Genomic DNA, 18,082 nt, shown 5'->3' with positions numbered 1-18,082 from the left:
TAGTTCAATAATGGATGTTTTGAGCATTAAATGATGTTATTCATTATTCATGCATCTGAAGTCTTCTTCATCTTATTGGTGATTTGGAAAGCTTTGGGTCATTAGATTAATCGTTGTGGCAATTGTTAAGAATTGTGGTGGCATTGGTGTGTGTGGGTGTTATGGATGTTTTGGTAGGTTTTGGCCTTCGGTTGTGGAAATGATTAGTGTTTGTGTTGGGTTTCCATTATATTCTTATTGGTGCTCTAGTTGAGTTGGGGTTTGGAATTTAGGCTCTTGCTATGGAGTATTCTTTTCACAGGTGTTCCTACTAGGGCTCCATTATATTGTTGTCATCGATCTTGTCAATAGTGGTTTGAAAACAGTTATTGTGGAGTTGTTGGTTATGGGTGTCCTATGTGTTCTATTAAAGTTTTGGCTTTTATTATGCCTTCACATTTTGGGTGTTTTAATGGATTTTTTCTATTTTACTTTTGCTTAGAAGTGTCGAGCTTATTATTGCGAATTTTCATTTTCAAATATAGGTTAGAGAAAATGCACATGATCTTAGGGTAGATATATTTTTGCACTCTACTTTTCTTTATTTGAGAGTTTAAAATTGTTTGGTTCAATTATATTTGCAGTGTACACTATTAGTTTTGTTGAGAATTAAACTACCCAGGAATTAAACCCATGATGTGGAATTTATAGTGGTCCACTTTGCATTGCATCCTATTTTCCTTCAATGTGATGCATTTGTGAATGTGTGCCTATGAAAAACATGCTATCACTTGGTTTATAAGTATTCATTTGTTCCAATGTGTTCTTAGTATTGGTTTGATTGGCCTTAGCCTCTAGACGCTTGTCTTCAATGTTAAATTTAAAATGGTTTGATAAATTGCAAAGGATTTTAAGTTATCGTCATTTTATGTATTATACTCTCTCTCTCTCTCTCTCTCTCTCTCTCTTTTCTAGAGCTTAACATGGTATGGTTTAATTCAATTTGCAATGTAGCATTGTAGTTTGTTGAGCAATATATTTATTAGGAATTGAACACATGGCATGTCCTATACGACAACCTCCTTTGCATTAAATTGATTGATGCATTTGGTAGTCTTATTGTTAGTTTCCCATTATGTTTTTGTTATTTACCTAATGGGGGTTTTTGTTTCACTAGGCTTTGTGTTCTTGGAGCTTTAGTGGGGTTGGAATTTGGGCTCTTGTTTTGGATGTTGAATTTAAAAATGAAAGGTTTAATATGCAATGAGGGGTGTTAGTTTTTTCAAGATTAGAGTTACTTAGAATTGAATAATGTCTAGTGATATGCTTGGCATTGAGTCCAATTTTCCATCAATTTGAAAATTTTGTGAATATGTGCCTACGAAAATATTATTGTCGTTTAATTTTGGAAAGGATAATTTTAACTTATGGTCCTAAAATTCCTATTTGTTCTTGTTGTTTAAAGACCCATATGTATTTTTAATGACATGTCATTGTTTGTTAAAGAGATTATTGGCTTCACTACCATAATGCAAGTCTAGGTTCACTCAACATTTTGGTCCAATCAAGGTTTTATGTAACCTAAGTATGAATGTAGACATGTTGGTAAAGCATTGAGTATGGTTTTGTTATTGTTGGTTGAGATTTCTAGTGGTTTGACTATATATTTGTGCATTCTGGTTTGTTAGTTCCAAGACTTAAAATGGTTTGGGATATTTGTGTTCGCAATGAAACATAGTTGGTTTGTTGAATATTAGACAACTAGGATTTTAACCAATGATTTACCCCATTGAGTAGTATTCTTTGCATTGAGTCCTAATATCATTTAATGTGATCCTTTTGTGAATATTTGCCTATGAAAAAATTGTTATCATTTCATTTGGAAGTATTTTTGTTCACAATGGTGTTGCTAAGGTTTAATTGTCTTCTTGTTATTAGTATATCGGGGTTTGGTATTTTGCAAGAGTTTTTGTTCTTGATGTTATGGATGGGTTAATCCTTTCAACACTTGTTTTAAATGCTAAATTAAGAATGGAAATTTAATATGCACAAAATCATGTTAAATTTGTTGAATATTAAATTACCTAGGCATTGAATTCCATCTAGTAGTTTACTTGGTATTGAGTCTTATTTTATTTAATGTGATACAATTGTGACTATCCAACTATGAAAAGACCATTGAAATTTGATCATGGAAATGGAAATTGTGTCTTATGGCTGTAAAATTCCCAACAGTTCTTTTCATTTAAAGCCCAATGCAAGAATTTTTTTATGTCTTTGCATTATTATTTGAGAGTCATGTTGGCTTCAATGCCAAAGTGCAAATATGACTTTGGTCAACAATTGACCTAATTAAGGTTCCATGTATCCCAGGTACGTATTATAAGCTATTTTTTGATGCATTGAGTATGGATATGTTGTTGTTACTTTAGATTTATCTTGGCTTGAGTGCCATACCACAAGTCTATCTGATTTGTAAACTACCATGGATGTTCCACTGGATGGTTTGTCACAACAAATCTAATAAAAATATATTGAAATTCGAAGTCTATACCATGAGCGTTAATTTTCCTTAGATTTATTAAATTATTGTTTTATGCTTATGCATGTAATATATGAAATGAAAAAAAATATAACAGATAAAACAATCACTCACAAACCATAAAAACATCAAGATATGACCTATGAAACCTTTTTGGGAGAAAACCCAGTTGGAAGGTGAGGAGACCCTACTCTCTCTTTATCTGAATGGAATTGGTGAAACTACAAAGGAGAGGGATCTATGGTTCATGGGGTACTACAAAACACAAACCCTATTTTTCTACACTCCCTTTATCCACTCTAAACTATTCTACTCTACCATGGAAAAAAGTTCATTAGAATAGAATACAATTGCCTTTTCCTCCTATTGGCCAAGTTATAAGATAGTCCAATAGAAAACTAGGAGTTAAATTTGACCCATTCGACCCTCAATATGAGTAACAACTCAACCCTTCTAGAGCATTATTCATAGCACCCACATCGCTAACCATTTTTCCACAATTAACAAGGAATAACGTGGCATCCTCTTAAATTATGGCGGTCAATAATGGTAGGTCAACTCTTGGGACACACAACTTTTGTGTTCAAACTTTGATTGGTGTAATTCTTACACTGCAAAAATGGGCTTCCACTATAGAATAGTGTTAGGGCGTGGCACTTGAGAGATAGAGTTTTACCACCAAAAAACATCAATTAAGGCCCCAAACTCACTCTGGAAGGTTTATGACCCTAATTTTCCAAACTGGCTCTCGTGGCTAAAATTGCTCCTATTGGTTGATATCTCTATTTTTCCACCCCAAAAGCATCAAGAAGATGAAAAACAATATAATGAACAAATCCATATCATATCTCCCCATTTTGGGAGGCTATTGGTCCCCAAAATATTTTATTGAATAAGGCGAGGAAATATTTCATCTACATTCTCTCTGGAGTACCATTTAGCCTTTCCTAAAATTTTTCCTTTCAACCCATTCTACCAAAGTTCATGTTGCCCCTATATTGTAGTTATAGACCTCTTCTACAAAACTATATCCTCTGTCAACTTTTCTTGAGCAGCCAGTGCTAATTACTTTATAGAAGGTAGTACCTACTCCTTTTCTTGATCTGACATGGAAGGTTCATAGAGTTTTAGATTTTCCACATTTGCTACCAAGTAAATGTGCGTATATGGGGGTGGACTAAGTCTATAGGCGTCATCTCTAACCTTTTCCAGTATCTTGAGGGGACCATATCAAAGAGCCTTAATTTTCTTACCAAGACCTGATAGCCTCTCCATGTTCAACTATATACATACTATATCTCCTACCTTGAATAATTTATTTATTATATGTTAATTCGGCATGGCCTTATGATTTTATTGTGACTTCTTTAATGTCTCTTATACTTGAAAATGTATATATCTAATCTTCTCCACAATTTTCTTCGCCCTTAGACTATCCCCTATGAGATCCTCTCTCACTTCTCTTTGTTTCCCATATGCAATATCTAGAAGTGAAGTTGGAAAATATTCAAAACAAGTTTCAAATGGGGACTTATCAACAGAAGTGTGGTTTTATTTATTATAAGAGTGTTGTATATATACTAGATTTTCATCTCATCTTAAAATGCTCCTAATTGTAACCCCTCAAGAGATGCACCAAAGTCCAATTGACCACTTCTATTTTCCCACTAATGTGGATGGAATGTTGTAGACCTATTCAACTTTGTGTCCATCTTCTCCCACAATGTAGTACAAAATGCACTGAGAAATCTTGTATCCATGCCTAAAATGACTTCCCTAATATCCAAAGTGTGTCCATACCTATCCAAAAAAAAAGTATGTTGCTTCTTACCTGTTGATGGTCTTTTTACAAGGCATGTCAATGCACATCTTGTTGAACTTGTCAACTACCATGATCAAAAAGTGATGTCCCTTCCTTGTTGTTGGTAGAATTCCCACAAATTCATTGGAAATGATTTCCTAGGGACAAGTGGGTATAGGTAAGGGATGGTATAGACTTTGTTTCCTGTTACTAGGCTTGCTGGCACAATAAAGCGTACATATTATTATGAAGCTTGTTACATCTACCTGCATCTTGACCCACACATACCTATGTAAGTTGGCTATTGTATTCTCTACAAAAAATGCCCTACAACCTTAGAGGTGTGAACCTATCTCACTATCTATAACTACTCACCTTTAGGTACACATAGCTTATCCATCCTGTATACCTTTGTATATGCCTCTTTGTATGCATCATGGGTGAAAGACTCCATGTGCATCAGATGTAACAACCTTGGTTAAAAATCCATGTAAAAATATATAAGACCACGGTCATGGGACACATATTCCAAATTGAATGTTGGGCAAGCAGGGAAAATTTTAAGAACCCTCCCAAAATTTATATATATAATAAATGGGCGAATCTCCATGGTATATAGGAAAAATGGAAGGCGATTTTATCAATAATAAAATATGTATATATAATTTCTTGGCGAATATCTCACCAGGCATGGTGAATATTTTACTCAATTATAAAATCTTGTAAGATCTTGGTATTACCATGGGTCAATACCATGGGTTATCATAAACCTGGAGCTTAAAAATTACTATTAGTAATTTATAAAAATTAATAAAATTAATAGTTTATTTTTATTTTATTTTTTATTTTGACCAAGCTAAAATGTTTAACATACATTAAATTACAACATCCATTTTTACTCTTGATCCACCAAGAGAGGGATCAAATATTTTTTCACTCTATGCTAGTTTGCATATCACGATATTTGATACCTCTTGGGGGTTAGTAGATCCAGAGTAAAGATGGATCTATGATGGTTTAATTCCCCCATTTAAATAGGCTACGTTCCAGGTGAATACCATGGGTCAATACCATGTGCCATTTTGGTGAATACCATGGGTCAATACCACGTGCCATTTTTATTTTTATTAATACTAATATTAGGGTTAATAATGTTTTTTTCATGGTATTAATAACAATCTAGTCCATGGTATTTGTCCCATAGTATTTTGCCCATAGGTTTCACCTAAATATAATGCATTTTTTGAGTGTTCGTAAATATAAGCTGACTTATGGAGTAAATATAAAAAATGTTTTATTTGTTTACCATACCTCTGGTTTATTTATATTTTTATTAATTTATAAATAGAATGAGGGTTATGGACTAAATATAAAAAGAGGTTTTATTTATTTACCATACGTCTAGTTTATTTATATTTTTATTTATTTACCATACCTTTTGAGTAAGTATAAAAAAACGTTTTATTTATTTACCATAACTCCACTTTACTTATATTTTTATTTCTTTACACCCTTGCATAAGGTGACTTATGGAGTAAATATAAAAAATGTTTTATTTATTTACCATACCTCTCATTTATTTATATTTTTATTAATTTACCATACCTCTTTTATAAATATGGTATTTGGCCCATAGGATTCACTTAAATAAAACCTATTCTTGAAAATGGGCGAATGGATTCACTTAAATAAAATCTATTCTTGAAAATGGGCGAATGGAAGGTTGTAACTCCTAATTTCAAGGGCTAAATTTACCTTTTTTACCCTCTCCCTTAAAATAAGGTGGGCTATTTGAGGTGATTTGTAAAAATGTACTATCATACAAAATATTCGCCCACTAAAAATTTAAAACCCCTTAATTCCCCCAAAGGGTGAACATTCGCCCCTAAAATTTTCTATGTGGGCAAGATATCCTAGTGTGTGTGTTCATTCAGTTTATTATGGCTAAGGAAATTAGCAAAGGTAATGGCAAAGGCTTTGGAAAGACAAGCGACATTAATTGGCATTTTATTTATGAAAATAATGGAAATGGGAGAAAAGGAAGGTGAAGAGTCACAGGTTGCATGTGAGGAGGAAAATGAAGGAATATAATGGAAATTGAAGAAAATAGAGGCCTCATTAATAAAAAGGCTTCTAAGGATCAGTTGGAAAGATTTTTCTCAAGCCTTGTCAGTGCAAGCTTTTGTCAGTTTAGTTTTGGAGCTCTCATTCTATTCTCTCTCTCTCATACTCTTGGACACTTAGAGTTTTCTTAGAGAACTCTTGGAGAGTGTAGCATACTTGGATGCTTGGATCAAGAAGGAAAAGGAAGAGAAGGAAAGCGCAAGAGGGCATTGAGATCAACAACTACAATGAGTTTTTCTTGTAGGTACATATGCATGACATATGCACGTGGTTTCTTGGTTATGATCTGTCATTAGCATGGAGGATTTCCTGGATTGGCAGTGGATTTGCATAGCATTTCCATTTCCTAGATAACCATGGTGTTGTAGGTTCATTTTCCTTTTTTTTCTAGTTGGTTCTCATGTTCCTTTAGTTGTGGGTTGAGTTACTAGGTCCTGGAGCCTTGGTTGGACAAATGCTCAGAAGCCTTGTAATAGCTTGGGTTGAGTTACTAGTCTTGGAGCCTTGGTTGGACAAACACCCTAGAGCCCTTCGTGGGTTGAGTTACTAGTCCTGGAGCCTTGGTTGGACAAATTCTCTGAAGCCCGATGGTAGTAGCTGGGGGTTGAGTTACTAGTCCTGGAAGCCTTGGTTGGAAAAAGCGATCTGGAGCCCCTAAAGGCTTGGGTGGAGACCAATCTGGTGATGGTTTGTGATGTCCGACCGTGAGGTGGAATCCCTGTTTGACGGGTTGAGGTGGTTTGGCCTATGGAAGCCTTGGTTCGGTTTTGATGGATTTTTCCATGAGATCCCACATTCATGCTTGGAATATGACATGAGGGTGACTAGTTGAAGAGAGATTTGGCTCAGCCATGTCTATGGTCGGGTGGTTTGTGGAAGTCCCAAACCTGGTTGGCCTTTGCATCATTAATATGAGGTTATTTATCCATGTTAGTTCAAGAGTATTATACTGGTTTATATGTGATTATATGGCTATTGTTTCCTTCCTATTTCTATTGTTATGTTGGTTATGAACATGTATTATGACAATGGATATGTATGGCTATCATCATGTTTTTACTTGTAAATGAATGAACAATGTATCTATGGCCTAATAAATGAAATTGTAGCTAATGTGTTGAGAAATCAATGCTTCTTAACGATTCTTAGATAAGTATAAGACCCCATTGTTCAGTTCTATTGTTAAGACCTGTAACTTTCATGCTTGTGACATGTATGACGAAATGCTTGTCATGGCTAGTAGGGGTCCAATCTAGCCCTTGTTGATGTTTTTGCAAATGTATCTTTGTTCCACTATGAAATTTCATTTCTGAAGGTGCCATTGAGTTTTGGGCAGTGACCTCGAATCTGGGCCTGAAAAAATGGCACAAACCACGAAGTCACAAGTACAACACTAGGGAAAAAAGTTCATAGAAGCTCCCTTTCCCTTGCCGTGGGAGCTTCAAGAGCCTCCTAGATACACCCTGGTCCATATCAAGGGAGCGTCTGAGGGTTTGATGCACTAAAACTTTAGTTGGTCTTAGGGGTTGGTTACCTCAATGGTTCAGATGGCTCCTAGGAGTTTTGTTGCTGATGTGGAAGGTTTGTGTGATGTGTTCCAACGATTCCACTTCCTTAACTGACACATAGCGAGTCAAATCATATTATAGTAACTTCACGTACCATGTTTACACCGGTTGGCTGGTTAGTTGGGTAGATGTGGGAGGAGGGTGTTAAAGAGTGGTACCAGTGCAGGTTTCACTTTTTTTGGGTCATATCTGATACCACAGTGTGGTATCAGAGTAGGTTTCGTTCTCTTTGGGTGGTGTCTGGTTTTCGGTCTCTTTGTGTGATATTTGATACCATAGAGTGGTATCAGAGCATGGTTCACCCCTTAGATTGGATGGGCGGTGTGTTAGTCATGCATTCATGTCGGTTGCATATGTGTTCCTTATGCTTGTAGCCCATGTGCTTGTTTCATTTACAACATATCATATGTGTTCCTTATGCTTGTAGCCCATGATCATGCACTAGACATAACAAAATTGTAAATCAAGTGCAATAAAATGACAAGGTACCAAAATCACAAGACTCTCAAACAGAAACCATGGTGTTGTTGTGGGATGTGTCATCATGAGTGTATGGTTGTATATGAATTTGTTATGCATGTTGATGTCTATATGATTTTATGCATGCATTGTCATGGTTATGATTATGCATGTAAGGTAGGTCAAACATGCAATGTGAGGTCATTGTATGCAATTACGTCATCATGATGATATTGGTATGTTATGATGCTAATGTGTTGGTTGAGATAGAGCAAGAGATGTAGATCATTAGTGTGAATTTGCAACTATGGACTTCAGGGTAAGAGCAGATCATCATACAATTTTGTATGGTGTGCATGCAGGTATGTTGGTTAATGTTTATTATAAGCATTAAGGTTACTTATATGCTTGTCATTCTATTTATGGTTACATGTATGATAAATGCTAGTTGACTAGTGCAGTCATATGCACATGTGTCAGATAGTATGATAAATGCTAGTAGATTAGTGTAGTCATATGCACATGTGTCAGATAGTCATGAATGATAGTAACATGTGGTTGTATGCATTTCTATTGTTGTTTTATGATAGTTAACTTGATGATTATGTATATGTTGTTGATGAGCATGCTATATGTTAACTTGTTGTTGTTATATGTTATTTAATGATTAGGATTATTGAATTAAGATCTTGATATTATATGTACAATGCTAATTGGATTGGCCTATGTAGATGGTTAGGGTTATGACATTAAGGTATGTGTTTGACTATGCCATCTATTTGATGTTTGAGTGTTTGATTATGTCATCTAGTTGATTTATTTAACATTGTATGTTTGCGAGTTGGTTAAATGTTTGATGAATTGCATAATATGACTATGTGTATGCAAGATTGCTCAAAGGAATGATCTTGTTTTAAGATGGTTTTACTCACACATATGTGTTGAGATAGCTGATATGTACTTGAGTGTAAGTAGGTGACATTTGTAGCATTATGTCTAATCACTTCGAGTTGACTATGGATTATGACATGATTGTTAATTTAGTAAAGGTTGATTTCAAATTAGTAGATATGTTGCCTTGATGTTTGGAACATGTGGCTGACATACATGTTCAGTTACAAGGCAGTGTGATTGGCACAACAAGGTAAGATAATTGGTATATTGTTACATTTATTTATGCATTGACTGTTATGTGTTATGGCAGTATGATATAGAGAATTTCATGGCAAAGAAATTGCCATGGAATCTTGAAGAAGGCTCAAGTTGAGCTTTCCCTTGGAAGCAATGGGAACCCATGGAGATTGAGTCATGGTTTCTGTTGAGAGTCTTGTGATTTTGGTACCTTGTCATTTCATTGCACTTGATTTACAATTTTTTTATGTCTAGTGCATGATCATGCCACTTTGTTTGCCGTGTCACATTGTTATTGATTTTCATCATTTTCTTCTTGTTTGTTTCTTGTTCTCGCCTTTTACATTTTGAGGGTCTTGGGAATTTGTTGGGAAAGAAGAAAGTTTATGGAACTTTGGGAGAGCTGTGTGGAACCCAATAGGTAATGAAAGACTTAGATGAAGCTCGTGAGGTGAGAGTATGGTAATCAACTAAATTGGTTGGGTCTATTAGTGTAAATGGATGGTGGCCGAACAATCATGAGAAAGCTAACAAGAAAGGTAAAGTGAATGGATGCAAGGCATCCAATTCCTTGGCTATGTTGGGAATGATTTTTCTCAATGTTGTGCATATTGTGCATGGATAAAGGGAGTTCTCTTAACCTTAACCTTATGATATTTGGTAATTATGTTGTGATCATGTGTATGCTAATGTTTATATATATTCATGTTTATATGTATGTATGTATATGTCATTGTCTGATAGGATCATGATTGTTTTATGTTGATGTTTATATGTATGTATGCATACCGTTGTCTGACAGGGTCATCGAGAATCGTTCTTGTGGAGGAATGATGGCTTATGCAGGTGAATGGCATGAAGAGATTCCTGGTTCATGAGGAATCAAGTGGGAAGAGTAGTATGATAGATCTTTGAGGTTAGTATCATGTGGATATGAATTGATATTATGTGATTATACTATGTATATGTTTATGTTATGGAGATGATAATGCTGAGAGATACATCAGTAGAATGAAAACAACATGATCCGCAACATGCTAGGATAAGCATGGATGGCAGAGAGAAACTTGAAGCAAGGTTAATGGGTAGAGGCAATGTGGTCTTGGATGTGTAGTGCTATTGTTGTGTATATTTTATATTTAGTGATTATACCTATGGTGTTGTGTGCATATTGCAAATGCAGTGTTGGGTATAGATGGTGCTATGTACATGTCGGATATGCAGTGTTGTGTACATATTGTACTGTGCGCATGATGGATATGCGATGTTGTGTGCATATGGTGATATGCGCATGTTGGATATTCAGTGTTGTGTACATATAATGCTATGTACATGTTTTATATCTAGTGCTATGTACATATGGTGTTGTGTGCATGTGGTGCTATGTGCAGGGGGTGTTGTGTACATGTCGTGCATGTGATGTTGTGTACATGTCGTGCATGTGGTACTGTGTACATGTGGTATTGTGTACATGTTGTACAAGTGGTGTGGTGTACATGTGGCACTGTGTACGTGTTGTGTAGGTGGTGCCGTGTACATGTGATGATGTGCACATGTTGCACAAGTGGGTGTTGTGTACAAGTGGTACTGTGTACATGTTGTACATATAGTACTGGTGTACATGTGGTACTGTGTGCATGTCGTATATGTTGTGTTGCGGTCATGCGGTACTATGTATGTGAATTGTGTATTCATGGTATCATGGCATATGTATTAGTTGTGTTGTACTATATGTACGTATATGTATTGTGTTGTACATTAGATGTAGGAGTATGTATTGTGTTTTGTTGTACACTTGGTGTAGGTGTATGTGTTGTATTTCAGGTCTAGGTGCATGTATTGCATGGTGTTGTATGTCGTGTGTGGTTATATGTGTGTGATTTACACTATGTGTATGTGTACATGGTTGAAGAGAAGGAACCAGGTATTTGTTGGGTGCAAAAACCGATCCAATGTGCGTACGGAATAAGGACAAAGGTAGAAGCTAAGGATTGATTAAAGGATAAGTATCAATATTTTATTTTAGTTTTATTATGCATGTGATTTATGATTATTGTCTATGATGATTACATGTGATCTATGATTTTGGTTTATGATGATTACATGTGATTTATGATTTTGTTCTATGATGGTTATGTTTTGAGCTAACCTGATGCGATATGTTTATACGCGATGATTTAGTCAAAGATGTTAGCTTGACTTGTTGTGACAGGAAGAAAATAGAATTGCAAGTGTACCTTGTTGAGGAGCTACCAATGAGGTATGATTTGAAGTTATTTCAACTTATTTTGAATCTAATGGAAATTATGTTCTTGGTACAGGAAATCATGAAATGCCTAGGTTGGGTGGCTGAAACTGACGACAAACATTAGCAACAACAAAAAAAGGAATTGGAACAAGCAACAATATGCTGGTAAATCATTCAGGAGCAGGGCCATTGTGGAACACTGGTACCCAATAATGTCCATTGGTTTCCATGAGCATGCTATGACCGATATGATGGTTTTGAGCCAGGTACATACCTTGGTTTTTGGACCCTATGATGCGAGGAAACCTTGCCGAGGGATGGACTACCTGGGATGGGAGTGCCAACTAAAATTGGAAGGTGTGTAATTGCATGAAAGAGGGTGATTGGATTTCCCGAGGGACTATATAGTAGAGAAGGGAAGGCCGACGATATCCTTTTATTTGTTGGTTGAGAAAATGTGCATATGTGTGTATTATTTTAAGTACTATATTGAGTTGGTTTTATAAAGGTCCATAGACAATATGATTATTTGATGGGTGAAGCAAATATGTATGTGTGTATATGTGGTTATTATTGTAAATACCATAGTGGGTTGTGTTATAAAGCTCCATTAAATGATATGTTTGTCATGTTTTAGTAGATGGCCATTGTAAATACTACAATGACCTATGTTATAAAGCTCCATGGGTAGTTTTATTTTGTTTTGTTTTGTTTTTTTTTGCTGGTAGTCTTGTTGGTTATAGGTGTAATTGAACACTGAGGACGGTGTTCCCCCAAGGGAGACGGTTCTGTAACAACCCTAGTTAAAAATCCATGTAAAAATATATAAGACCATGGTCATGGGACACATATTTAAAGCTGAATGTTGGGCAAGACATCCTAGTGTGGGTGTTCATTCGATTTATTATGGCTAAGGAAATTGGCAAAGGCAATGGAAAAGGCTTTGGAAAGGCAAGAGGCATTAATTGGCATTTTATTTATGAAAATAATGGAAATTAGGAGAAAAGGAAGGTGAAGAGACGCAAGTTACATGTGAGGAGGAAAATGAAGGAAAATAATGGAAATTGAAGAAAATAGATACCACATTAATAAAAAGGCTTATGAGGATTAGTTGGCAAGATTTTTCTTAGGCTTGGTTAGTGTAAGCTTTTTCTAGTTCAGTTTTGGAGTTCTCATTCTATTCTCTCTCTCTCATACTCTTGGACACATATAGTTTTCTTGGAGCACCCTTGGAGAGTGTGGCATGCTTGGATGCTTGGAGAAAGAAGGTAAAGCAAGAGAAGGAAATGGCAAGAGGGCATCGGGATGAACAACTACAACGAGTTTTTCTCACAAGTATCAAGTTGCATGTATTTTTTCCTCACTAGTTTTGGCATGCATGGCATATGCATGTGGCTTCTTGGTTATGATCTGTCATTGGCATGGAGGATTTCCTGGATTGATAGTGTATTTTCCTAGCCTTGCCATTTCCTAGATAACCATGGTGTTGTGGGTTCATTTTACTTTTGTTTTTTGGTTGGTTCTCATGTTCCTTTAATCGTGGGCTGAGTTACTAGTTCCTGGAGCCTTGGTTGGACAATTGCTTTGGAGCCCTTGGTGGGTTGATTTACTAGTCTTGGAGCCTTGGTTGGACAAACGCTTTGGATCACGACAACAACTGTGGGTTGAGTTACTAGTCTTGGAAGCCTTGGTTGGAATAAATGCTTCGGAGCCCTTGAAGGCTTGGGTAGAGACCAATTTGATGATGGTTTATGATGTATGACCGTGAGTTGGAATCATTGTTTGATGGGTTGAGGTGGTTTGGCCTCTGGAAGCCCCATTTCGGTTTTGATGGATTGTTCCACGAGATCCCACATTCATGCATGGAATATGGCATGGGGATGACTCACTGAAGAGAGATTTGGCTCACCATGTCTATGTTTAGGTGGTTCGTGGAAGTCCCAAACCTGGTTGGCCTTTGCATCATTAATATGAGATTATTTCTCCTTGTTAATTCATAAGTATTATACTATTTTATATGTGGATTATATGGCTGTTGTTTCCTTGCTATTTCTGTTGTTATTATGATAGTTATGAACATGTATTATGATAGTGGCTATGTATGGCTCTCATCATGTTTTTACTTGTAAATGAATGAACAATGTATCTATGACGTAATAGATGAAATTTCAGCTAATGTGTCGAGGCATCAATTACTATTAGCGATTCTCAGATAAGTATGAGACCCCTATGCTCAGTTATATTGTTAAGACTTGTAGCTTTCATGTTTGCGACATGTTTGAGGAAATGCCCATCATGGCTAGTAGGGGTCCAATCTAGTACTTGTTGATGTTTTTGCAAATGTATCTTTGTTCTACTATGAAATTTCATTTCTGAAGGTGTCATTGAGTTTTGGGCAGTGACCTGTGCTCTGGGCCTGAAAAAGTGGTGGAAATATTAGATTCATAGGCACATCACTGGGGAAAAAAGTCCCCGGAAGCTCTCTTGCCCTCGTTTTGGGAGCTTTTGGAGCCTCCTAGATGCACCCTGATGCATATCAAGGGAGTGTCCATGGGTTTGATGCATTAAAAATTCATTTGGTCTCATGGGTTGGTCACCTAAGTGGTAGGGATGACTCCTGGGAGTTCTCTTGTTGATGTGGAAGGTCTGTGTGATGTGTTCCCCCCATTCCACTTCCTTAACTGACACATAGGGAGTTGAATCATATCATAGTAACCCCATCCACTTGTAAGGTTTGGTCTCTTTTAAATGACTCTTGTAGGTATTGTAGTAGCTAGTGGTCTATGTGTATTACTATCTCTTTTACCATTAGATAATGTTTCCACGTTTTGATATCTTATACAAGGGAATAAATCTCCTTGTCATATGTAGGGTAGTTGAGAACCAACCCATAAAATAATTTAGAATGGTAGCATACAATTCTTCCTCCCTACATTAACATCGCTCCCATAACATACCCACTTACATCTATCTCCACCTCAAAAGGTCGTTGCAAGTTTGGTAATGTAAGAATAATTCTTTACTAATTTTCTTCTTAACTCCTCAAAGGATTTTTGCTGACCCTTTCCCCACTAGAAATTCTTGCTACTCACTATTATGGCATGGAATGGTGCTACTAATGCTGAAAGTGAGGCTATGAATTTCCTCAGGAACTATGTTTCTCTAAGTAAACTCCTTACCTTAGAAGCATTGATAGGCACCAACCACTTCATAATGGCCTTCATCTTGGAAAGATCTATCTTTAGCTGCTCCTCCACCAATCTCATATTTTAAATACATCAAAGACTATTGTGCAATCTCACATTTACTGAGATTTTCCAACAGCTGGTGCTTCCTAAGTATCTCTAGCACTTGCATAAAATGTGAATTATGCTCCTCCCAGGTACCACTACATACTTGTAACATACCCCCTACTATCTCATACCCTAATTAAGGTTAGTAGGAAGTAGTTACTATGTTGATCCAATCTCCAAGGTTGAGTCATGGAAACAGGGTCAATTTCTTTTACCTTTCTTGACTTCCTTAAACTTAAAATGGATAACACCATTGTGTCTGTCTCATCAAGCTTTCCAATGATATAACATTTTCCCCAATATGACATCCAGATCAAAGGATATGGTCGTTTAAAGTCTTTGCCAATCAGTTAGTTCCACATCATCTAACCTAGCAAGTGGCGCCTACATGGTCCCCACATGGCTATCCAAGCCATGCGGCATATCACCACCCATGTGGCAGTTCTAGCCCTTTCTGTCAGCTCATCCATGACTCCCCATTACTTATGGGACCTAATGCATATATTTCTACATTACAATTCCGCAATGTCGATTACATAGGAACTGGGCCCGAAATTCCACCTCACCTCGATGATAAAATCCTAGGAATTGCTCTTATAGTCCCCCATCAAATCTTCTGGGGTAAAAACTTCAAGAATTGGGTGGATTCCTGTGGACCCCACTACTAATGTGTCCCAATACCTCCGCTCAACCCCATCCTTCTACATCACCCCAGTCATTCCCTTTGTGACGCAATTCACACTTCCAAGATGACTTGGCCCCTTCAAAATTCTAGGATGATGCGGTCATCCTATGAGGCTTCCTTGCACTAATACAATATTCCTATTGGCCCACCTTACCACGTCCTCCTAGAGATAAAATCACAGGAGTTATCCATAGTGCCTCTACTCGAAACCTTTGGGGAAAAGTTTTGGGGTACGTGGACAACACAAAATCTTGACTCAATTCAACAATCCAAATTTCTCTGTCCTTCACGCTTGGCCATAGTGCCTAAATACATGGTCTAGCATACTTGATCCTCCTAGCTCCTCCAAGCCCTAATATTCGAACCCTGTGTTATATGTATTACATGAATTCATAGGCTTTTCCCCTCCCTTAAATCCTAGTCACAGTGACCACACATATGGACAAGGGCTAATCCCTTAATGGCTTGAACTCAACACCGCTAATTTCCATAAGAATGTGCTTATAATTTCAGAGCTCTTCAAGCTATCCCTCCTGATATTTTCATAGGGCTCAACCGAGCCCATTCAACACACACACACACACACACACACACACACACACACACACACACAGAAACACAGAGACATGCACACATGTTAGAAAATTATATATTACGGAGCAATGGAACACATAAAATATTGCAGAAATATAAACACAGAAAACACACAAAACAAGAGAGACACAGATATACGTGGTTCACCCAGTTTGGGCTACGTCCACCCCGAACAGCCAGTCCTTCCTTTCTATTATCCAGCAAAATGAAGAGACACAACCTACAACAAATCCGCTATAATATCCTCTGTTTTCTCTCACAGTCTCACCTCTCTGTTTCTCGCGCACACAGAATACACATCTATCACACAGCCTCAAATACAATAACCTCATACAAAGAGAGGGGTTGCCTTCTAGGGCAAAAAACCCTAAACAAACATAAGTTCTACCATTAGATCATCTGCCTAATGAACGGCCCAGATTGACTAGAAATTACTATACTTTTACAAGGCAATTTTACATTTATTTTTGGCTTCGGGGGTGCTGCCCCCGAGCCCCCGCCGGGGGACCGCTGGCCCCCAGACCCCCCAGCCGGGGGGGATGGGCCCCCCCCGGGGGGGACAAGTCCCCCCCGCACCCCTCCCACGTGGAGGGGTGTACAAAACATCCTGGGGTATACATCTGGCTGAAAAAAAGACCTCTGAACAATCATGCTCCACACACAACAATCACCCACTTGGAGAATGATTGTAGCAACTCCACCGCTGCTTCATTTGTTGGACAATGGCTCCTCTTTAGACCTGGCTGTTTCTCATCTTCATCGTCATCCTTGAAGACCAATTGAAACTGAGCATGTTCTCAGTTTCTCCCTGGTTACAACTTTTGTTAGCATATTTGCAGGATTCTAGCTAGTGTGTATCTTTTCCAGCTTCAACTCTCCATCTTCCAACACTGATCGTATGAAATGATACTTGAGCTGTATGTGTTTAGTCCTGGAATGAAATGCTGAGTTCTTTGCAAGATGAATGGCACTTTGGCTATCACTATATAACGTGCCCATATCATGCTCCTTACCTAATTCACCCATAAACTTTTGTAACCAAATCATTTCTTTACTAACCTCTGTAGCGGCAACATACTATGCTTCTGTTGTTGAAAGTGCAACAACACTTTGGATTTTTGAAACCCAACTGACAGTTGTTCCTCCAATAGTAAATACATATACTATAGTGCTCCTCCTGTTATCTCTGTCACCTGCCATATCTGCATCAACATATCCTTGTAGGGAGATGTTTGAACCACCAAAGCATAATGCTTGATTTGTGGTACCTTTCAAATATCTGAGAATCCATTTCACTGCCATCCAATGTTCCTTTCCTGGATTGTTCATGTACCTGCTTACAACTCCCACTGCATGTGCAATATCAGGCCTTGTGCAGACCATTGCATACATTAAGCTTCCAATTGCTGATGCATATGGAACTTTAGACATATAATCCATGTCTTCTTGGGTCTTTGGGCACATTTCCTTGCTAAGTTTGAAATGGCTAGCAAAAGGTGTACTAACTGGTTTTGCATTTTGCATATTAAATCTTTTCAACACCTTTTGTATGTACTCATTCTGAGACAATGTTAATTTGCGATTTGTCCTGTCTCTAGTGATTCTCATACCAAGGATTTGTTTTGCAGCTCCCAAATCCTTCATTGCAAATGAATTTG

Source organism: Pinus tabuliformis, chromosome 4_2 (assembly GCF_031772625.1).
Source record: "Pinus tabuliformis cultivar Carrire ecotype Pingquan chromosome 4_2, CPIR1, whole genome shotgun sequence".
In the NCBI taxonomy this organism is placed as follows: domain Eukaryota; kingdom Viridiplantae; phylum Streptophyta; class Pinopsida; order Pinales; family Pinaceae; genus Pinus; species Pinus tabuliformis.
The sequence above is the reverse complement of the archived record's forward strand: the minus strand, read 5'-3'. Positions refer to the sequence as shown.